Consider the following 23,521-nt stretch of genomic DNA (forward strand, 5'->3'; position numbering starts at 1 on the left):
GAGTTTAAAAAAAAATTATGGTCATGTCCACACATCCTGCAATATTCATTCTATGGATAAAATTACCCTCTAAATGGTAATATGCAATGAAATATCGGGGCTGCATCACATCACACTTTTTGTGGACACATGTTTCAAATCACATTCTATGCCCTCTAAAATGGTGATATCTAACCTAGTCACATACTGAGGCCATTCACAAAATCAACAACACTGTTCAACCTGGGTTTGGGAGCTATGTGTGCTCCCAATTTTCAGTTGTGTGGAAGCAAGATTAGAGGGAAACCTGGCTAGAAGTGATTGTGTTGGAAGCAAGGTAGGAGGAAAAACTACCCAGGATTTCCTCCTACCTTGCTTCCACACAATCACTTCTACCTAGGTTTTTCTTTAACCTTACCTCCACACAATCAAAAATTGGGAGCACACACAGTTCCCCAACTGGGTTAAACATAGTTTTTGATTGTGTGAATGGCCTCACTGTCTCTATCTCTAGTAAACAAACATACAGAGATCATAGGTTGTGGTGAGTTCTTCAGGGACTTGGATGTGATTTTTTTTTTAATTTTAACTTTTAGCAAGCTTGAAACAAGACTCCTAACATATGTAATCATTACATAAATATCTGAAACCCTGAAAACAGCCACAACTAATGAAAAAAATGAGGAATGAATAAAGTGTGTGCATCAAAGATAGATATATTCTAAAAGCATTGCTAAATCACTGCTCTTCTCTTTAGTTAGCAAGCACTGTGAATTGTCCCAAAAAGATACTACCATTTTCGTCCTCCTTGAATATTGATAAGCTCATAGAAGGAACTTTGTTTACCTGTGCTGCATTCTCAAGTATTCCTATTTGTGTGTCTTAATTTCCATGGTTCATTTGGTCGATTGGAGTTTCAGCAAATGAAATTGCTTTAGTGATTACAAGGTATTTCAGAGCGCGGCAATGTTAGTGTTGCATAAGGTCCATTTACACTTTTATACAGACACGAGCCACTCTTTACTAACCAAAATAGAAGCCATTGGTAGGAAAGAGATACCATTTAATTTTAATGTTCTTCCTTAAAAAACAAAAACAAAAAACCTCTTGCAATTTCTTGCTCATTAAGATCATCAGGAGAGGTTTGTCTGCAGTTGCCACTGGCTTGTCTGGTGGCTACTCGGGGATGATTTTTAATAGTTTTAACATTGTTTTAAATTTTAAATTGTTGTAATGTTTTAACCTTTTTACTTGTTGTTTTTATTGTTTTGTTATAAACCACCCAGAGACTTGCATTTTGAGTGTTATACAAATATGAAAGGAGGGGGGGGAAGTACAGGTGGCCTTCATTATCTGCGGGGTTCCATTCCCGGCTACAACCGCAGATAACAAAACTGTGGATAACAAGACCTTGAGGCAATGGGAATGGGGGTGGGTGGGGGGTTAGGTTCCTGGAGGTGAAAAAAGGGTTTTAAAATGCAGAAATAAGATAAAGTGCCATACCATGCTCTCCAGCTATTCACCAGTGCCCCCTCAACCCCCAATTCCACTGATTTTCCACAAAAAATCATGGGGGAATTTTTTTTTAAAGGAAGAGCCACAAAGTGACTCAGTTAAGCAACTTCCATAATCCCCAACCAAAGGCCATGGGGCTGGGGATTATGGGAGTTGAAGTCCAATAACATCTGGGGACCCAACATGGAGAATCCCTGGTCTAAATGATCAGAAACCCAAAAGATAGTGTGGAGGGAGCTTACAGATATGTAGGTGTAATGTGGAGGCTCTGTATCCACAGAACTGATAAATGTTAGGACAGTGATCCTGCTCTCCCTCCAGATGTCGATTCTGTTATGAAATGTTAAGGTTTGGAAAGGGTTCAGGCTACATCCACTTGAGGAATTGACTTGGGAAAGTGTTGTGCTGAAGCCATTCAGTCCAAACATGAGATAATTTCCTTTCCCTTTTTTTGGGGTGGGGGGGATACTTTATTCAACTCACCTCCACTCAGTTCTCTAAATACTTAAAAGATACAACTTTCAATAGTTGAAGATGACCAAAACAAGAATATTTGGTTAATTAATCACTTGGTTGCACGTAACACCTAACAGATGGCCTAGAAAAACTGGAGGAAAATTACTGAAGCCAAATTTATGTATAAAAGAATTGACACGAACTAGAGTTTTGTTTTATTGTCAGCTGCGACACTGCTGTACATCAAAAGCTTCTTTTGTTTTTACTGACATTAATGTGAACCTTTCTACTTTCTCTTGACAGCTTCAAAACTAGAAATATGTTTTGTTCCTTATGCTTCACTAAAATGTAAAGTGGATGGAGAAAAGGATATTTGAGATTAGGTTGACTTTTCCCAAGTGTAAAATTTAATAGATAAGTATTTGTTAAATATAATGGGTACCATCCAGATTAAGTCAGTCATGACTAAGCCCTATTTAAATTAAATGTATTTAAGTTACTAATGACTAATTAGTCTGCATGCTACCCAATAGACTTGGGGAAACAATCTTATCTCAAATATGCTTTCCTTTTCCGTTCACATTTCAGTTTTTCAATATATTTCAGTCTTCTGGGCAGTGGGACCTGCATCTCAAAGAGTTCTTCCCCTTGAAGCTCTGAAATGAGCACTGAAAGCCATGCCAGCAGTTGCGACCTGATGGTGGTGGAGAGCAGGATAGGCCAGATAGGGAAATGCAGATATCACTGTAGTATGTGGTCCTCAGAGACCAGCACGATTGCAAACTGATATCATCATCAGCTCATGCTCATCACAATATAACCAGTGTTATCACATTAGGTGCAGTAGATACTACATTGTTTTGGAATCAACCCAGGTCCAAATCCCCATTCAGAAGTTTGACCCTGAGCAAGTAAATAATACAACTAATCTACCTCATAAGCATTTTATGAGCATGAAATGAGATTATTATTATAACACTTTTGTTGTAAAAATATTACATAATAATCACAACCTATATTGCTAGTATCTTCTCTAATTGTATTGCCTTAATTTTCAGCCCAGTCCTATGAAAAATTATGCCATTGATTTCAAGGGGCATTGATTTCAAAGGACATGAGTAGTGTTCCTTCTTAGGTGTGTGCACGTGCACAGGCTCACAAGTTTTTCTGATGTCTGCTCAGTTAATTTTTGATCCTGCTCAGGTTGAATCAGGAAGGTCCCACTCTGAATGCAGGTGCGCACACACTGCCTTCATACTGCTGCCCAGAACAAAACTCATTCTGCACACAGATGAGAAAAATCAGAGAGAACACTGGACTTAAGTCTGCATAGGATCCAGCTGTATGTTCATCAAATGCCCATTAACAGATGCAAGAATGTAAGATGACAGTCTAATTTTAGACTCCAATCCCAAATCAGCAAGTATGTAATTAAGCACACTAAGGACTTGTCACTTCTAAAAACAATCATGTTTCTACCACCTCAGTTATTACAGGAGTTATTTCTTTTCTTCAGGAACCATATTTGCAAAATAAGCTCATAATTGTACTGCCTTCCCACAACAGGAGTCCTTGTGCTGTTAGAACTGTTAGGATGGAGATATTTTAAAGAAATAAGTGGTTTACTACATCTCCTTCTCCTTCTTTGTTCTCTTCCCAATAGTTACCTATAACAGATCAATAGAGTCACTGAAGCCATTCTAAATGGAAGGGCTATTTATGGCCTCATTAGTGCAGTAAAGACAACTTGTTCAACAGCAATTTATAAGCCAATATCCTCAGAATGAAGTCAGAAAGGGCAAAGCTTCTCTAGCCCTGCAATATGTGCAACCTTTTATTTTAAAAAAATAAGGTCAAGTAACTGCATTTTAAAATGTATTGAGGCTGTTCTCATGCACAGCCTAACTCAGGCTAGGGATGCCCAACCTGGGTTAGGCTGCACATGAAAACCACCAGGTTCAGGCCCAATCCTGGAGGGCCACTGCTCCCTTAACCCTGGCTACTTGCTTGAGTGCAAGCTGGGCTGCTCCCAGCAATGCTGGTTATGTGGGTGTTCGGCTTATGTGCATTAAGGGTAGTCATCTGGGGAAATGTAGGTTGGACCCTGCCTCCCCCTCCCCCCATGGGCATGTGAACAGCCCCACTGAATTATTCTCACAAATTAAATAAGAAAAGCTAGTACTCTATAGACAGTTCTCAAAAAGCACATTAAAAAAAAATCAGTCATGCCTTGTAAACACTCTTAATAGCAAAATCTATTTGAAAATGAAACAAAGGTGGCCAGATATAAATAAGAGAAAATATAAGTGGTTAAGGGTCATTTGTGAATATGGATGACTGCTACCAACATAACCCCCCTTTGGATAACACAATGAGGCGAGTCTCACGATCATTGAGACTCGCCAAAATGTGGTCTGCGGGGAGAGTGGGCTTAGCCTGCTCTCCCCGCAGATGATCAGGCAGGAAGCCCTGGGTGGCCGGATTGGCTGCCCACATTGACTGCCGGCTCCATCACGGAGCCTGCAGGGATCGGGGGGGCTGTGCGGCCCCCGGAAGTTCCAGGATGCCCTGCGCGAGTGCACGAGGCATCCTAGAGAGACCCCCAGGGCTGAGAGGCTGGTTTCAGCCTCCTGGCGGGGGTCTCCTCATGTGTTGCCACTGCGTGGAGCCGCGATGTGGCAATACACGAGCAAATAGAAGGGGTTAGCGGAGCATTTGCTCTACTAACCTCGTCTAAGGGGAGGGCTCCGTAAGCAAGTTACCCGCCTTGAGGACACCTGGCTCACCTGCGAGCCCAGTGGTTCTCACACTCACCAAAAAGTGGGCTAAGGTACCTTAGCCTGCTTTTTGGCGATTGTGAGAATCACTTCAATGAATTGTGGAGAGATGGAAGGGATTGCATCTGTTAGTCCCACCCCTCATCTGCATGCATTGTGACCACTTCTGAACAGATCCTACATGTGTACAAGTCGAATGCACCTGGCTCTGTTTGAACTCTGTACCCTGCATTTTTGCAGACTACTGAGTATGCCTTGCATGAGCATAAGCTCTTTCCATCTGTTCTGTTCTGATGAAGGTGCAGAGGCTAAGGGCTTCAGCAGGCACGATCCCATGCCCCCTCCATGTGTTCACTGCACATTCCATCTGGATAAGGCTAACTATGCTGTGCATCTGATTAACATCAATTCAAAACAAAGAACTGTGGGATTTTGATGGTGAAATAATGGTCAGACAATAAACTGTCTCAGATAAGGGAGTTTGTTGTTTGACCATTATTTCACCATCACAAATCCCTCCATTCTTTGTTGTACATCACTTAAGTCAATTATTCTGAAACATTGGCATGAATGTGTTTGTACACTGCTTAAGTCAATTATCCTGAAATGCTGTCATGAATGAATGAAAACTTTCTACAAAGTGTCATAATAAACAGCGTGTACTGGGCACAGTGTGGAGACATGCTACAATAACTTCATTAGAAGGTGCATGGCTGAACATTACTGAGGCATGCAGAAACTCAATAGTGATATGTAGAATTTAATGTGAGTCAGCTCTCAGGAGTTGGCTCCAGGACCTGGTTTCAATATCAGATCAGTTTTCAGCTTTAGAATATAGAGCAATAGTAGAGGGCTTTTGAGCAGAATGGCTTTCTCTCCCTTCTGCATAGTCCTAACCAATGCAATCTGGCACTGGGGTGTTTTTTTCTTTTTTAAAAAAAGCTTCCAATGGGACTTTTACACACAGCAGGCTTTACTACGAGTTCACTGGGAGGCTTTATTGAGAACTTGAAGTTGTCCCTAAAACCTGACACAAATAGTGGATTTTTTAAACCCCGGATATAAATCGAGCTACACTCTCATGTGCTGTGAAAAACCCAAATTGTCTGTGAACTGCTCCCCGATGACTCGCAGAGAATTTGGGGTAAATCTGGCCGATATGAAAATGCATTCCCTCCATTCTGAAGGAGATGAGAGTTAAAGGGCTTTAAAAGCCCCGTGTGAAAAACTTCATGGTAGAAGACATGTCTCCAAGAATCTTCAAGCTCTGACATATTCCACTTTAGAAGTTAAAGATTGATGACATGCTGGTAAAGATGAACCAGAATACAAGGGTCCCTTGTTTAAGGTTCCTTCCTCCAGTGAAAGGAGTCTTCCTTCTTAGGAAGGGAACCTTTGGATAAAAACTAATGGGTAGTAAAATTCCATCCAAATGGTGTGATTCCTTTCCACAACACTATATAGTTGTATAGCAAGAACACAGAACACAACACTATCAATCGCAAATACCTATAGCAATATTCTGCAATATATTTTAACCAGTTTCCAAAATGGTGTTTGTGTTTAGTTTCTAAAAACAGGATTAACAAGACTCTTCATGTCTGAGTGTTTACCATTTATTTTTAAAGCGTGTTGGAGACTTTTAAATTGGGATGCCAAATATATGAAGTGCTAATCATTCATAATTAACAAGAGTTGCTGAGCAAGTAAATAGAAACGTATTCTATTTAAACATATCTTGATTGCAGATTCTACAACACTATTTTGCTGCTTTAACAAAATCCAAGGCAGATAAATGCTAGCCTTTCACTTACATTTACTTTACAAGACAACTATTATTTACCATGGAAAGTGCTTAAAGAAATATTTTTCTCCCCAACAAAAATAATTGATATTATAAATATAACCTTTGCTAGAAGCTTTAATGCATCTCATTCAAAAATTTGCTCAAAAGTAGTTATGCAGCTTAATGTTTTGTGTGGTCAGAAATAAGTCCCAATGAATTCTGTAGAAGTTGCTCAAGGTAAATGGGCATAGGAATGCAGCTTTAAGCTTTGGATCAATGTTAGCTTTTGTGGGGCAGGGTGAATTCAGTAGCCCAACCCTTACGTTTTCTAAGCCCAAGCTCCTGCTGCACTACATATCTGCAGGATTTACCTGCTAACACTTTAAGATGCCTTACAAGACTGAGGATAACATGCATCTGATAAAGTGCATCACATCACTGATGCATCACAGCAGCTTTTGATTCAATAAATGTGTCAGTCTTTAAGGTTCTTGATTGTTTTTGCTGCAACAGCCTTACACAACTGCCTCTCTGGAAGTTTAAATTAGAAAGCAAACTTGTCAGCCATCCCCACTTTATGTGGCAGTAATTCCATAATTAAATGATGTATATAAGGGTTAATTTACACATCTAATGTGTGTTTTGAGTGTTGGATTTGTAGATCTATGCAGTGTATGGTACATAAGGAAGCCATTTTAGCCTGTTTAGACACTTATGTTGAACCTGTGTTCAGGCAGTTGTACACACAAGCATATGTGTTTGTGTGAATGACTGCATTTTCACTTATTTTAAAAGTGAACCTAAGTGCAGGCTCCCTGAAATGCAGGATATAGATAGGAAGTGTACTGCTGTACAACATAATGTGTGAATAACTGTAGCTGTGTACAGATGTGTGTACATTGTACACAATTATACAAGCATTAAACCTATTGTTTGAATAGGGCTTCTGTGTCTGAATTAATTCAGACTACAACCATGTTACTTCTAAATAAGTTCTACTGAATAAAGTAAATGTACAGTACAATCTATCCAATGCAGCTTTACTCTGAATTACATCTTACTGATTTCAGTGGCACTTACTCTAAGGTGTGTGTAAGGGAAGGAGTGCAGTTTAGTGGTAAGAGCACATGGTTTGAATTATAAATACGAATATGAATACGATGAATCCAACAAGGTTACCCAAAGCAGTTAACATATAAATAAGTAAATAAAATGGCTCCCTGTCCCCCAAAGGCTCATGTTTTCCCCCCCTTTTAAAAAAAAATTAAGATAGACACCAGCAACAGCCTCTGGAGGGATGGTGTACTGGGGTTGGATAGGGCCAGTTGCTCTCCCCCTGCTAAATAGATGAGAATCACCACTTTACAAAAGGAACCTCTTTGCTCAGTTAGCAGGGGACAGAAAGTCTAGGTTCAATCCCAAGTATTTCTAGGTGGGGCTGATGAAACCTGTCCCAAACCCGAGAGCGCCACTGTTGATCATTGTAGGCAATGCTGATCTGGCTAAACCAGTGGTACCACCACTCAGTATAAGGCAGCTTCGTATGTATCTAGGACTGCAGCCTTACTTCTGTATAAATATGCATAGGATAAGCACACAACTGTACCCACTTTTGATATGTAGAAACAACAAGCATGCAGGTACCTTAGGGACCACCTGCTCAGCTGGCTCTACCCACCAGACTGGGTTGACTAGGAGAGCCACATGCTGACATCTGCTGAGGTTCATTTGTGGAGCACATGGGACCTTCTCGGAGATTGCCCCCAGACCGTAGCACTCACTCACGGTTTAAATCTACATGGCTCCCTCTCTGCCACTCTCTTGGTGTGTCCTCCAGCTCTCCTTTTATGATGTAGCTGTGTTTGCTTTATTTTCAGGTTGCTTTTATTTACCGTGTGTGTAACATACAGGTACGGTGGCAAATAAGTGCTTTCTCATGTGTGAAATCTGTAAAGTGTCCCTCTCCCCCATTTTTGACAACTTTGTGATGTGGCAGAAATTGTGGGTTAACCTGTAAGTTGGTGAAACTATGAAGTTATTATACAATTTCTTCAGCACATGCCAAATGCTGCATGAATCAATTCGAAACCTACATGCTGAAACGATGGTTGTGTGAATTGGCCCTGAACAAGCATTGGGCACCAAGACTGTGACTCCTCCATGGCCTCCAGTGTCCAGGAATCAGCATTAATCCCCAGGTGACAAGTGAAGAACATCCTGGGGATCTTAATGGCTTGATGTTGTGAAAAATATTGTGTGCGCGCACCCCCCGCCCCGCAATAAAATAAAATCCCAGGAAGAGCTTCAAGACAGAATTGGCAACCTTATTGGGCTCTGCCCTGCGTGGCTGCTTAAATGGTTGCGCCTGTCGCCGCCTTGCCCCGGGCTACCTGATCGCGACGTGTGCAGCAAGCTTAAAAGTTCTTGCTCGTCGCACAAACCTATATGGCGTGGATATATGTAGTGAGAGCGCTCCAAAAAAGCTTCCTTTTGCACGAATGTACATCACCAGCAGCAGCAGCAGCAGCGGGAAACGGGCAGGACAAGACTAGAGCCAACCCACACAGCCCACTTCAAAGGCAAGAATACATAAACTTCAGGTGGTGCAGCCTTTCCTCCGGACACCGAGGAGCGGGCTGTCTCCCTGAGCGCCCTCCCCAGTCACCGAGGCGCAGTGGCAGCCGCCTCTGCCGCGGAATAGCTGTGCTGAGTCCTTTCCGCATCGCCTTGGGAGACTCCGGGGCCGTTGTTTGCTGACGGCACAGCTTCTCCCACCCGCCTCTACCTTACCTCACGCGCACAAAAGAGGGGAGGTGAGAGCGCGCGTGCGCGCACCAAAGCAAAGCGCCTCATAAACTCGCCGAGGCAGCGCGCCGCAAGCCGGGTGGTTGATGGCATCACGGGCGGACGACAACAGGTAAGAGTCGAGAGAGCGCTGCGTTTTTGGCGGGCTGCAGCAGGCTGGCCTGACGGCAGGCTGGCTTGTTGGAGAGATTCCCCTCGCGTTGGGTCGCCGCCGGGAAAGTGGAGGACGCTTGGCTGCTGCCCCCAGCCTGGCTGTAAAGCGGGAAAGAGGCTGCAGTGGTGGTGGTGTCCCGCTCGTGGGAAGAGGACAGCCTGTGGCGCTGGCGCTGCTCCTTGGAGAGCTTTGGTGTGCTCTGGGAAAGGGGTGGCCAGGGCCTCAGTGCCTGCTAGGTGGTGATGCGAGTGTGTGTGTGTGCGCGCGCGTGTTTTGCCGCTGTTGCTGCAAAATCAAAGCGGCTGGGGGTGTTTGCAGTGCTTCAGCCCTGCTGCTGTTGCCTTCCAAGCCGTGCTATCCTTTTCAGAGACGCACATCATATTCTCGGCTCTGCATCGCACTGCAGCAAGTTAGCAAATCCCCGCTTGGATGCCTGGATCGATTGCTATCTCCAGAGCTTAGAGAGAGCCTCTGAGGGCGCGCGTGGCTTTCTGTTTGTGTGTTCTGTTGTTTGCCGGTGTGTGGTACGCGCGCACACAGCCATGCCAAGAAGAGGTTGGGAAGAAACTTGTATCAAGCAGCACCCCTCGCCCTCGCCATTCACACCGCTGCTTAAGTTTCTCTTTTGCCTGCTCAGTTCGTCTGGCTAATCTCTGACGCTCGACTGATAATGTCATAGAGTGTCACGTTGGCTTTGTTGTTAATACGTTATATACATGTTGGATGTGGTGAAGCAGAAATTGGGACACGCTTTTGGTTTGTTTCTTTTGCACTCTGCAAATGGAAACCTCTTCTGCAAAGCCTGGCCTCTGAAAACTTTATGACTTGAAGTGGCAGCTGCTTGTTCTCTAAATGGCTTTTCAGGAAGCAGTTGAGTTGGGAAATTTGCCGTTTGTTCAAACTTATATATGAGATTGCCTTGCTTACAGTTTATATTTTGCATTGTCTGGTGTTCTTTTATTTTATAGTTGTCAATGTGTGTGTGTGTGTGTTTGTGTAAATGGATTATCTCAAAATGTTTAGCTATTAGGTTTGGACAAGGAATTTGTGTGGTCCAAGCACCACAGTTCTGAACATGTTACACAGAAATACATTCTCTTTGTAACCAGTGAGTTTTAAATGGGATTATAATTACACAGTCCCCCCCCCCCCCCGCCATTCATTAATTTAAGATACAGACTAAGTTGCTTATGCCACCTAATGGTGCAGCAGGGAAGTAACTTGCTGAGCAAGCAAGAGGGTGCTGGTTCGAATACCCACTGGTATGTTTCCCAGACTATGGGAAACCCCTGTATAGGGCAGCAGGATATAGGAATATGCTGAAAGGCATCATCTCATACTGCACGGGAGATGGCAATGGTAAACCCCTCCTGTATTCTACCAAAGAAAACCACATGGCTCTGTGGTCGCCAGGCGTCGGCACCGACTCGATGGCACAACTTTACCTTTAAGTTACTCATGACTGAGTCCCATTGAAATTAATGGGACTTTGGTTATTTACGACTTACTTGCCTTATTGGTTTCATATAGGAAGCTGCCTTATGCCAAATCAAAACATTGGTCTATGCAGCTCAGAATTTTCTATACTGACAGGCAGCAACTCTCCTAGGTTTCAGGCAGGAGGCTTTCCCTGCCTGGAGATGCCAGGATTTGAACCTAGGTAACTTAGTCTAGATCCTGCCTTCTGTGCATAGGTTTCTGCATGCGGATTGCCATCCTGATTTCCACCTGTGTGTGGAAAGGAGTGCCACCTTAAGTGGTGCAGTGGGGAAATGCTTGACTAACAAGCAGAAGGTTGCCGGTTGAAATCCTCGCTGGTGAAACATTTGTATTGGGCAGCAGCGATATAGGAAGATGCTGAAAGGCATCATCTCATACTGCATGGAGGAGGCAATGGTAAACTCCTCCTGTATTCTACCAAAGAAAACCACAGGGCTCTGTGGGCGCCAGGAGTCGAAATTGACTTGACGGCACACTTTACCTTTATGGAGAGAAGTGCCAGGTTGTGCTGGGTAATTACCAGGAAGTGATTATTCTAGGCAATTTTCCTGCACCATGCACTTATCCGTGAACAAATGACTTGATACCCTAAGCTCTGCTGGGGTGCAGTTATCTAGATCCATTCCCTTCTGAGAATTCCAATCATCTTTCTTTTGTGGGGGGTGGTGGTGGTGACGACACTGAATTTAGTTACCCTTTTCTTCCTGCTTGCCAACAGATTATGAATGCTTACTGAACTGAAGGGACTGATATTCTATTTAGTATGAGGAGAAGAGTGGTATGTGCATTTAAGTTGATGGAGGACATTTATTTTAAATACAGTAATTCTTACAAAAGGGTTGGTTTGTTTTTTTTAAAAAAAGTTTTCCCAAACTCACCCTATAGTGGTCTTTTTGAGGGGTGGGGGGAATAATTGGAAAGTGGTATGTGTTGTAAGTTGTAACTCTCCTATATCTTTCCATTGCATGCTCTCTGTATAAATGGTAGTACTGTATACTTATTATTTTGTGAAATGTCAAACCAGAAATTCTAGTAGAAGCCTAAAAGGTAGAGAGCATATAGAAACTGACAGCAGCCTTAAGCTAAATGTCTTTAAAATTATTTTTATCCTCCAAGCACAAGTACCTAACATTGTGCCTTTATCTTCTTATAGCTAGAAGTGAGCATTTTGTGACACCTTTTTGTGATGTTCAGTTCTTCCCAAATTGGCTGAACATCTTATGGTAGTGTGATGTGTTAGACACATGTTCTTCACACAGGATGTAATCTTAGCAGAGATATATTTAACAGCAACTTATTTGACAGTTTTCTCTTCTGTGATTAAGGCAAACTAGTATGCTGTGATTAAAAACACGGAATGCCTCTGAGCAGATTCACATGGTTTGATACACATGCAGATTTGTTTTGCTTATGGTTCATATAGACAGGAGACTCTCTGGTGGAGTGCTTACCTTTAATGATACAGAATGCTACTGAAAAGTAAAAATTACGTAATTCTGTTTGCCAGATATGGTGCTATTGTAATTTTCATCTTACTTGTGTAGACTTGCTTACCTTTGGCAATAGGCTCTGCATAGGCATCATCATGGTACAGTACGGGAGAGCCTAAGCTGGATCAATGTTGTGTGGCTTTAGTTCAGGAATTATCCACCCTTCTCTTTTCTTGTATTTACCCAGTCCTTTCTTCACCCCCATTTCAGGAAGTTGCCATGACGTACTATATATATTTTGCATAATGCTAAACTAGATGTTAAGTAGAACTCAATTACCTTACATTATTCTTGTGAATTAGATTGCATTATAGACCATGTCTTTGGTGTCCAAATCAAAGTTTTGCGGTAATTCTGATACATATGGAACTCCAACATAAGAAGGCATCCTAATTCACTTTAATGTTGAGGGAAGTAGCATGCTTTTAATCAGAGATGTTGAACTTCTGGGGGAAAAATTCATATGGATTTTTTTCTGGAAAAAAATTCAGAAAAAGATTCAATTCAATTTTTCTTATTTCCAGAACAGTTGCATAATTTTTCCTCTCAGAAAATTTTAACATTCATATTTTCCTGTTGCCCTAAATAGATTGTGAGCCAATTTGGCATCTTATTTGACCTAGACCTATATATTTAGTATAAATATACTACCCTCTTGCTTACAGATCTATAAAACATATATGTATTCTTTCACAGGGGACGATAATCTGAATTTTAAAAATAAGAACATTAAAATGGCCAGGCTTGCCTAATATTGGCATCTGTTAATTGTTACTAATGTATTTTATGATACTGTGCATTTTTAGAAATGGCAAATTTTCCACAGGAAAAATAAAATATGGGAAAATTTTCTGGGGTTTCAGCCCCACTATCTCTGATCTTCATGCGCACAGTAGGAATGAGCGCACATTGTTGTGCCAGTTGTCAAAGTGCTTATGGAAATCCTTGCTTAATAAAGATGTGCATGCACCAAAGCTTAGGAATTCACAAAGATAGTGATGTTGTTCTCTGTGGTCCTTGAGACAGGAAACTTTCATCAGTTACCTTAAGACAGAGAAGGAAATGAACAGTTGATTTACAGTACTTTCAGCCTGCTTTACCCTTAAGACTTGGGGTAGATTGTATAATAAAGAACAGATACCATCTGCAAATATTTATAGAATAAATAAAATATGCATTTATATGTACTTGATGAAAATTTTGAAATGCTGACTATATAAGTAGCTATTATATTATTATTATTTATTTATTTCAAATTTGTATACCACTCAAACTTCCATCTCTGGGCAATTTACAACATAAAACAGATTAAAAATAAATTATCTTAAAACGATGTAAAACCACAGTCCAGTTAAAAAGCTTGGGTGAAAACCCTAGCAGTAGTTCCTCAAATTTTTTCATCACTCCGCAAATGCTGCTGATATGTTTCCGGGCAAAATACAAGGTGTTGGTTATAACCTATAAAGCCTGAAATGGCTTGGGCCCTGGGTATTTAAGAGAACGTCTTCATCATGAACCCCACCGCCCACTGAGATCAGCTGGAAAGGTTTGTCTGCATTTGCCACTGGCTCGTCTGGTGGCCACTCAGGGACAGGCCTTCTCCGTTGCTGCCCCGAAGCTTTGGAATGCGCTCCCTAGTGAAATAAGAGCCTACCCATCTCTGACAGCTTTTAAAAAGTCTTTAAAGATGCATCTGTTTGCCCAGGCTTTTAATTAATATTGTTTTAATGGTTTTAATGCTGTTTTAAAATATTCTTTAAAAATTTTTAAATTGTTGTAATGTTTTAAATTTTTCATGCATTTTTGTTTTAACTAATGTTTTACTTTCTGTTTTTATTTTTGTTGTAAACCACCCAGAGATGTAAGTTTTGGGCGGTATAAAAATATGAAAAAATAAATTTAAAAAATGAGTTCTTGTTCTGGGCACATATGCAATCAGAGTGGGACCTTCCTGATTCAGCCTGAGTGGGGTTTAAAATTAACTGAGCGGACATTAAAAAAAACTTGTGAGCGCACACTCGTTGGAACACTGATCTTTAAGGACTTTTTAAAAAAGTTGTCAGACAGGGAGGTTCTTATTTCAGCAGGGAGCACATTCCAGAGACTCAGGGCAGCAACATAGAAGGCCCATCCCTGTGTAGCCACCAGACAAGCTGGTGACAAGACAACTGCAGACAAACCTCTCCAGATGATCTCAATGGGCGATGGGGTGCATAGTGAGTTTAAGATGTTCTCTTAAATACCCAGAACCTAAGCTGTTTAGGGCTTTACAGGTTATAATCAGCACCTTGTATTTTGCCCGAACACTTATTGACCGCTAGTGTAGCTCTTTTCGTATAGGAGTAATATGGTCTCTCCGAGATGACCCAGAGACAAACCTGGCTGTCGCATTCTGTACCAGCTGCAGTTTCCGGACTATGTACAGAGGCAGCCCCACATAGAGTGCATTGCAGTAGTCAAGTCTGGAGGTGACCAGCAGATGTACCAATTTCCTGAGGTCTCAAGAAACTCATTTAACTCAAGAAATGAACGCAGCTGGTGCATCAGCCAAAGTTGATAGAAAGCACCTCTGGCCACTGCCTCCACCTAGGACACCAGGGAGCGGTTTGGATCCAGAAGTACACTTCCTTCTGGGGAACTGTGAACCCCATCCAGAACCAGCAGATCTAAATCTTCTCCTGAGTTCTGTCCCTGCATAGTAAGTACCTCTGATTTAACTAGATTCTGTCTCAGTTATTATCCCTCAACCATCCCATCACTGCCTTCAGGCAGGCATTTAGGGTAGGGTGTTTTGTTTGTTTGTTTGTTTGTTTTGGCCTTCTCCTGAAGATGATGACATGGAGAAATAGATTTGGGTATCATCAGCATACCAATAACACCCTGCACCAAATCTGATGATCTCTCCCAGTGGTTTCATGTAGATGTTAAAGAGCATTGGAGGCAATATAGAGCCCTGGGGTACAGCATATAAAAGTTCAGGTTTTGAAGAGCAACGTTCTCCAAGGGACACCATCTGGAATCTGCCTGAGAGGTAGGAGCGGAATCACTGCAAAGTAGTGCCTCCCACCTCTTCAGATGCTCCAGAATGATACTATGGTCAATAATTTTGAAAGCCACTGAGAGATCCAAAAGGACCAACAGAGTCACACTCCCTCTGTCAAGTCCCAATTAAAGATCTTCCATCAGTCTGACCAAGGCAGTCTTCACCCCATAGCCTGCCCAAAAGCCAATTTGAAATGGGTCTAGATAATCAGTTTCCAGATAAGTTGGTGATGCTCTACACATATTAACTCTGAACAATCTTTCCACCAAGACCTCTTTATTATGCAAGAGATAAAATACCACCCAACAGATGTTTCATGTTAAAAACAAAATTTGTTTCAATGTCAATACAACATCCTCAGTTGCTTACACAAACCAAATCTCTCAGGAGTACTTAAATTCCTTTCTCACAAGGTAAGGAGTGGAGGGGGAAGACGAGGACAATGGAACAGCTGCAACTAGGTACGATTAACACTATGAATTTCATAGCTGAAACTATCTCCTCCTTAACATTAATATCTGGTTTCAATTTCTCTATATACATTGCCTCCTTTATTTTAGGCTTCTGCAAATTTCTTTCCACAGTTATCTTAGTTCCCATCACTTGTCTAGCATGCCCCTCCTTCATATGTATAGACCACGGCTTAATACAACTTCCATTATATCACATATCTGAAAAATGCTCACTATATCTATCTATGAATGGATAGATATAACCATTATATCTATAATGGGTATTATAGATATCTCCTTTATATCTATATATAGATAGTTTCCTCTATATAAAAAGAGGAACATTCAGAACATGCTATCTTATAAATAACCCCCTTTAAACTACACCAACCCTCTCTCCTTTCACCAAAAATACAATCTTTAAACTCACGCTTCCTATCATACAATCGAGAGTTAACCAATGGTTTCAACATTTTTTGGTGCACTGCATACTACATTAGTTTTAACTCCATGTCTCTCCAGAAGCTTCTGAGTTTGCCAGATACATTTGTTAGTAATAAATGGAATTTCCAACACTGGCAATCCTTTTGTAAATTTCACCTTCCTACTCTTTGATACAGGGCAGGGTTTCTTAACCTTGGGCCCCCAGAGGTTGTTGGACTACAATTCCCAGAATCCCGAGACATGGCCTTTGTGGCTGGGGATGCTGGGAGTTGTAGTCCAACAACATCTGGGGCCCAAGGTTAAGAAACCCTGATATAGGGTGTATATCCCTTATCAACCTTTCTGCTTTTTCTTTTGATTCCCCTCTATATTCTACTGTTGAAACCCCCGCTGCCTTCTGTATCATATTCCTCACTGTCTGTTCCTTAATTATTGCTGGATGAGCCAAATTAGTTTTTAATAAAATATTCTTTTTGGTCACTTTTGTATACAAACTTGTTTTTGATTAATTCCCCTTCACCCTTATTTCAGCATCCAGAAATAGTAACCAACCCTTCTCATTAGGCTTTTCTCTTGTTAGTCTTATACTTCCTCTTCAAATTTCTTATCAGCCTGTTTCTCAGAGTATATAATAATTAACATATCATCAATATATCTCTTATATAACATCAATATCCAAACTGCTCCTCTCAATAAAATTCATGTAAGCTATAGCCAACAATAGTGCCAGTCTATTCCCCATGGCTAAACCACTCTTCTGTTTCCGCCAAAACTGCCTGGAGCTGGGAGGCCACTGCCCTCTCAATTACCTTGCCCAGCCACGGAAGGTTGGAGACAGGCTTATAGTTGCTTAGCTCTGAGGGATCCAGCTCAGGCTTCTTTAGAAGAGGTCTAATGATTGCTTTCTAATGATTAATTAGGAGCAGTCACAGGGATCTGCTACCAAGGGTAACAAGGAAATTTGCTGGTTTTGTGAGGGGGTACATTTCTGGGCTTGCACTACACAACATAGAGTACTTGGGTTGTATAATCTTTCATTATAGTCCTGGTTTACATCGTCACATAATGTTGGCCTTAGTTTTTACATTTCAGGAGTGGACTGAAAAAGAACTGTGCCTCTCTGTTCTGCCTTTGAGTTAGAAAAGGCAAAAGAACTTGCATCTAGGCCTAAATTTTTTTTTGTTTCACTGTGTTCCGGGCAAGTGTCACATCTTCTGAGTTTTCCTGATTTTAGTGTGGTGCAACAATGTTTAATTATTGTAAGCTGCTCCGGGAGGTGTTTAAACTGAAGGGTGGGTTAGAAATATTATCAGAACAAATGAATGAACACACAGACGTTCTCTGGTATCTGAAGAGCTCTTCAACTAGTTCTTTGCATCCAACAGACTTTGGACTTGTGCCTCTTTAAAATATAAACTATGATAAACAATTGTTGACACAATGCTTAAGCCCTTGGGTGACAATGCCCGTTGTTCAGAAGTCCAAAACCTAGGTGCATCAAGATGCCTTTGGTGCCTTGATGCTTTTCTGAGGGTGTCTTCACATGTCACAGTGGCAAGTAAGTTGATGGGAACCAGTTCCAGCAAGGGCAAGCTTCTAGTGGTGTGTATGGTTCGGTTCGGAACCATTGGGAAAGCCGCCGGACCGGTACGGCGGTTCGGAAGAGCGGGGGGTGTCTCTTTAAGGGGGTGGTGGTAGTACTTACCCCCCACGCCGCTCTTCCCCCTCCGGCGCTGGTGCTTTAAAAAATCTTCTTGGGGCGGCAGAGTTCCTCCCTGCCGCCCCTGCCCCCGTCGTTGTCCGTCTATGCCTTCAACGAAGAAGAGCTGGCGGAGCGCATGCGCCCTTTGCGGCATGTGCGCTTGTCTCCGCCGTGCGCGCGCGCCGCATATGTCACGCTGCACGCGCGTGCCGCAAAGGGCGCATGTGCTCCACCAGCTCTTCTTCATTGAAGGCATAGACGGACAACGACGGGGGCAGGGGCGGCAGGGAGGAACTCTGCCGCCCCAAGAAGATTTTTAAAAGCACCAGTGCCGGAGGGGGAAGAGCGGTGGGGGGGGGAAGTACTACCACCACCCCTTAAAGAGACACCCCCCCCAAGTGCTGGACCACTCTGCTCCCGAACCATGCACACCACTACAGGCTTCCAGTGCAAGCTGCAAGTTCTGTGCATTGTGTTGTGTCAACCTGCCAGCACTGGGTTGACAAACAGCACTCCCCCCACCCCCCAACTGCTGGATTCAAATCTTGGTTACAGATGTCAGATTGATGGGGAGAAGTGTGTTCAATACACCAGCCTTGGTGAGTTCACACGACACTGAGTTCCTGGAACTTCTGGCTCACGCTGAGAGTGTGTACTCGCCAAGAACCAGTGGTTCCTGCCTAGAGATGTACATATCAGGCAGTATAAAAATATTAAATAAATAAATAAATAAACTTGTTGCTGTGACTTGTAAATCTGCCATGAATAATATCTATACTCTTCTAGTGTTTTTAGGTTTTTATCTTACAGTATCTTAGGCTGAAAACACAACTTTTAAAAATGTAATAAAGAAAGGGCTTAGTTTATTAACTTGCTTATATGATATGTTTTGGAAAAATTCCAGTGGCACACTACTGATAAATGATTTAATGACTGGACAGGAGGTGTTGGTGGTGTTGGAGAGTGTCTGCTTTTTGATCCACAAAAATGTTTGCCCCTTCTATTTGAACTAAAATAGGTTTGCACAATTAAAATAAGTATTTTCTGTGTTTAGTTAACTTTTTGTTTTCACACTGAGCATAAAGGATAAGTTTGTGTTCAGTAGTGAGTCTTGGGAGATATATTCTGTTTTTTAGCCTTCACAAATATAGTCTCAAGACTGGATTATTATTTATTTTACTTGTATACAGGTGGTTCATCATCTTAATCTAGAAGGCAATTTACAAGTATATCGTCCCTTTTAGTGTTGGTATTCAGAATGCTAATTGCAGACATATTGTAGCTCTTTAATATGCTGGACATGAATGTCCCCGTTCCATTTTTAATTAGAGCTAAATCCTGTTATGCTTAGAGAAACTTCAGGTCCTATTTCCATACAATTTGTGTTCTTAATGTTTTTCATCTACCAAATGTATTGTTTTCATGAAATCACATTGAACAATTGTTTTAAAACCAAGAGATTGTTTTTTGTTTCTGTTAGAAAGTTCTGTCAGGGTGCCTATCAAAAAGCTGCTGTTTAAAACAACAACAACATTAAAAGACCTTCCCACACAGATTTACTTGCAAGAAGTAAGAACTCGGGGGCAGGTGACATGTATTTTATCTTTTTTGAATGTATTTTTTTAAAATGGGAAAATTAGAAACTGCAAATTACATCAAGGGCAAAAACTGTCACCTACTATAAACGTAAAAGAGAGAATGTGACTAATTTTATTCAGAGTTTCCAGCAGCTCAGGTTGTTCTAATATTTCACTTCTACAGCTGTACTGTTGACAGCATGTTGACTACATAAGCAAACTTTAAACTAACGAAAGCTGCAATGTTGACAGTTAAAACTGTGTGATGTATAGACAATGCCCTTAAAAATTGGTCCAAGTATAAATGTGGATCTGTGATTAAAATTGGTTTGTGGCACTTTGATAAGATATGTTTGTCACAGATCATTTGACTTTGAAATCAATGGAATGCTGCTTCAAAACACATTGAAGCAACTCCTGTGGGCTAGTTCATACATTTGGCAGACCTTATGTAATTTTTGAAGTGTGCAGAGCTGCTGACAGGCTCATCGTCTATGGAATCACTGTATGAGCTGCATCTCTTTGTGGTAGTTCACGCAATGTCATATTATTTATCTATCTATCACATTTTTATACCGCCCAAAACGTGAGTTCTCTGGGCAGTTTACATGACTTATTTAAAATATTTATTAAGAATATTTAAAACGATTTCTGGAAACATTCCACTCATGGCAGCCATAAATACTGCTAAATACAGGTAAAGCCTTCATTGCTGTCCCAGTTAGCACTAAGTTTTGAGTTGTCATGTTGTTATTGCTGTTAGTGTACCACAACCAAGGTAGGCACAGTATGCCTTCTTATTGAAAGATGTATGGGAAGTTTCCCAAATCTTCCTGGCAGATCTTAGGGGTGTGCATGGAACTGGCTGGCCCAGTTTTGTTTGAGTCCAGACTGGACTCGAATATAACTGGACCAGTTCCGTCTGGCACCCCCTGAAACCCCCCAGTTCGGTTCGGGTGGGTTCACAAAATTTTAAACGTTATAATTTCTTTTAAATCTTAAAATTGCTCCCCGAGGCAGTGGGGTGTGTGTGTGTGTGTGTGTCCGTGTCCCACGGAGGTTCCCCCCTCCGTACCGGCCTTCAAAATGCCCCCTTTGGGCCTTTTCAGCCCGTGTGGGCCTTCATAAAATGGCACGGTGGCCAAAATGGCGGCCACTGTGCATGCACAAATGGCCTCTGCGAGGCCCTGGGCCATGCCAGGCCTCACAGAGGCCATTTGTGCATGTGTGGCAGCTGTCATTTTGGCCACTGCACCATTTTATGAAGGCCCAAATGGGCCAAAAAGGCCCAAGGGGGCATTTTGAAGGCCAGTGGGGGGAGGGGGAACCTCTGCGGACTCCCTTGCCACCTCAAAGAGCAATTTTAAGGTAATTGTTTTTTAAACTTAAAAAATTTTGTGGACCCCCCAGACCATTCGAGGGGCGGGTTCAGTCTGGCCTAGAACCATCGAACTGAACCGGTTTTATGTTGAACCAGTTCAACATAGAACCGGTTTGCACATCCCTAGCAGACCTCTTTCCTGGTGCAGGATGTCTGAAGGGTAGTAACCGCTGCCACCACCTATTCTAACTGGAGGCCTTGTATTTCTACCTCTTGGAGTTCCTTGGGCTGGGTAGAATAGGGATCCTGTCCCTTTTGGATTGAATAACGAATAGCCATCTTGGATTTGATAATAGATGGCTCAAGGCTCGAAGGCATAGTGATAGGGAGCCTCCCCACCACCCCCTTCTTACAGAGCATTCCAGCCACAAAGATTAAATAACCAAAACAGTTTAAGCTTGGCTGCTTATAAAGGAGAAAAACTGATTGGAACCGCCCTGAGCCATTTTTGGAACGGCAATATAGAAATTGAATAAATGAATAAATAAATGAATGTGCTTTAAGGCTATATGGACAAATTCCGAAACATAATCAATTTGCACAATAGTTTTTACAGGGTGATCAGCTAAGAAAGTTAAACACTTTGGTCTTTCATTGTTCTTCGACGTGGTCTACACAGTTGGGCTTTGCGCCTGCGCAGAGACCTCGTCGGAGTGTTTCCAAGCTAAATTCTTTCTCTAGCGTTTGGGCAGTAGCCCTACCCTTTCCGGAGATATGCAGCTGCGTGCAATTCCCTCTTCAGTCTTTTGTCGTCCTCGGACCGTTTGACTTCTCCTCTGTGTGGCTCTGAGCTAAATTGCAATCCAACAGTAATTATCCTTCTTAATCGCTCTTCTTTGTTACCATCATGTTCTCCTCCCCCTCCCCTATGGGACTCAGTGTTTTTTCTTTTCCCTTGCCTCTTATGGCCAGCACGGTCGCCTTTATACCCTGTGTCTGGGGAAAGGCCAAGTTCACCTCCACTGATGGACACAATCTCTGCCTTTTCTGCCTCGGCGAGACTCATAAAGTAGATGCCTGCACACACTGTGCATAGTTCACCAAACAAACCAGAAAGAACCGAGCCTCCTGTCTAACATCTTGGCTCTAGGGGCAGGCATTAAAATCCTCTAAGGCAGCCTCTCAGCCTTCTACTATGCAGGTGGTGGCCAGCACTTCCCCACCAGGCTCGGGCTTACAGCCCTCCGCATCTACGGACTTGTTATCCAATGCTTCGGCGCCTGGACGCAAGCTGCCTCTAGAGCCTACGGCTCCTACTTTGTTCTCCTCAGGATCGACCACTCCCTCTGTATTGAACGCTTTGGTCCCGATGACATTGAAACTGAAGGATTCCATGGCATCCCTGGCCCAAAAGAAGAAAAAGTCACAACAGGCTTCAGACACTGAGCAATTTCTAAAGTAGAAGCTTCGTCCACCACCTGACACTCCCACCAAAAAGAAGCACAAGTTAACGTCTTCATCCAGTCCGCCATCACAGATTAAAACACCCCTCGAACCCAAGTAACATAGCCTTGAACTCGTGCCGGCCAATGACCTGGACACCTTTGAATCAGAGGACTGTGTTGATACCGCTGAGGGCCTCGATATCAAAGACCCTCTCGCAATCCAAAACTGAGGACCTCCCCTACGAACCCGAACCTGTTTCGGAACCAGAGTTTGAAGATTAAGATCTAGCCTACGGACCTGAGGCTGACCTTGTTGAGGAAGACTTCGATTCTGGTTTCGAGAGGCTCTACCCTGACTCTACATAAAGGGACAGTAACCAACCTCAATGAGCATATTACCAAGACGGTTACTACACCACTTATGAAGATCTCCGGCGCTATTGCTCCTTTTTGCCATCAGAGCCATCTGACCATCTCAGACAGTGGGACCCCCATGAGCCTCCAAGGCAATCTAAATGCCCACCTTTGCACCATTACTCATCCCAGCTGGACCAGTGGGATTACAGGAGAGCCCCTAGAGATCGCTCTCGATCACCACAACACACCATTATCAGACTACCAACTATGACCCTGCCTTCGCTTCCTAGGACTGCCAAACCTCATTTACAGCTGACCACTGCACAAAAACCACCACCTCTTCCACCTAGGTCAACCTCCTTGTTGCCTCCTAAGTTCCCATGGAATCATCCGGCCCACCCTCCATCCTCTACACAATATGACCCTAAACAACAGGAGGTAACTGAGACCCCAGAGGACTCTAACCATCCAACCCCCATTGAGGATGAGCCCTCTGATCAACAATCTGACTACGAAGATCCTGAGCCGGATCCTCTCACTCTGATTTAGCATTTCTTGGATCATCTCCACAGGAGCTCCTATCCGACCAAAAACCTAACTCTCCTTCAGAGGACTGTATAATGTATGCAGACTATATCTCTTGCATGGCTAACTCCTTAGGGGTACAACTCTCATAACAGGCCAAATCAGACCCTGATCTTCTTTTCAGTCTAAGTGA

At 42.5% G+C, this 23,521-nt stretch overlaps 1 protein-coding gene across 4 annotated transcripts in view; it reads left to right on the top strand.

Moving 5' to 3' along the window:
* The window catches only part of DGKB (diacylglycerol kinase beta), a 418,263-nt gene that overhangs the window by 13,876 nt on the left and 380,866 nt on the right, over nt 1-23,521 (top strand). The window contains exon 1 of one of the 4 annotated variants that reach the window (XM_053261935.1): nt 8,980-9,430. The exons of 1 other annotated variant lie outside the window; for it this stretch is intronic. The gene's annotated coding sequence lies outside the window, so the exon portion shown is untranslated. Of the gene's footprint in view, nt 1-8,979; nt 9,431-11,720; nt 11,751-23,521 lie in introns of those variants that run through there. 2 more of the 4 variants (XM_053261932.1, XM_053261934.1) reach the window with 2 other exon arrangements.

The sequence above is a fragment of the Hemicordylus capensis genome, chromosome 6 (assembly GCF_027244095.1).
Source record: "Hemicordylus capensis ecotype Gifberg chromosome 6, rHemCap1.1.pri, whole genome shotgun sequence".
Lineage (NCBI taxonomy): Eukaryota > Metazoa > Chordata > Lepidosauria > Squamata > Cordylidae > Hemicordylus > Hemicordylus capensis.